We start from the raw sequence: 1,253 nt of genomic DNA, 5'->3' as shown, positions 1-1,253 counted from the left end.
GTATTCTTAATAGCAAAGAAGCCAAATACCTGGTTTCCAGTTCCACTAAAACCCCAGTCATCTACTATACACCAAAAATCCATAAGAGGCTAGACAAACCACCTGGAAGGCCCATTATTAGTGGCATCAATTCAGTATTCTCCCGGTTGGGTGAATACTTGGATAAATTCCTCAAACCATTAGTTTGTATGGGGAAATCCTACCTACGAGATAGCGCCCAGCTTCTAGAGGAATTACCGCAAAAAAATGGGGCCCACTATAGATGTGAATTCTCTCTATACTAGTATCGTCCAAAAAGGTGGAATATTGAGTGTGGAAAAAGCCCTCCACGAGCTTACCTCCATGAAGCAAGAACAGATTGATTTCATACGTCTACAGCTCTCCATGACATGCAACTATTTCTGGTACAATCAAGAATACTATGTCCAAACCAAAGGAGTTGCTATGGGCGCACGTTATGCCCCAATTGTAGCTAACCTCCTGATGACCATGTGGGAAGAAGAGTACATTTATGCCAAGAAAATTCCCCAATTGAAGTTGTACCACAGGTACATAGATGATCTTATTATATTTTGGGAAGGTACACCTGAAACCTTTAAGACTTCCTGCAGAATTTAAATGCTAATAGATATGGCCTCACCTTTACCGGAAAATGGAATAACCATAAGATTGAGTATTTAGACCTTGAAATCTTGAAGAGGGGGAACAGTCTGCATACCAAAACTTACTTCAAGACAACAGATAGAAATGGGCATATCCCAATAACCAGTTGTCATCACCCCAATGGAAAGGAAATATTCCCAAAGGCCAGCTTATTAGACTGCGGAGAATCTGTGCCACAATGGAGGACTACCTATCTTGATTGAGCGTTTCCTTGAAAAAGGATATAAGTCAGATCAACTGGTCAAACTTAAGACCAATGTAGCAAATATGGACCGCAACAATCTGTTCACTAAATCTAAAAAAGGGGAGAACAAACTAAATATGGCGTTTGTCACAGGGTTCAACACTCAATATAAAGAATTTGAACACATCTTAACCAAATACTGGCCTATTCTAAAAGAGGACTGGGTCCTCGCAGACTTACTACCGAATAAACCTAAGGTGATATATAGAAAAGCTCCAACACTGAGAAACTACTTAATTCACAACGTAATTGATCCACCCAAATCCAAAAAAATCTTTCCAGACATGAAAGGCTTCTACAAATGCCAAAGATGCCTACCATGCATGGTTAGTAAAAAACAACCCCG

The sequence above is a fragment of the Aquarana catesbeiana genome, linkage group LG02 (assembly GCF_042186555.1).
Source record: "Aquarana catesbeiana isolate 2022-GZ linkage group LG02, ASM4218655v1, whole genome shotgun sequence".
Lineage (NCBI taxonomy): Eukaryota > Metazoa > Chordata > Amphibia > Anura > Ranidae > Aquarana > Aquarana catesbeiana.
Note: the sequence above shows the minus strand (reverse complement) of the source record.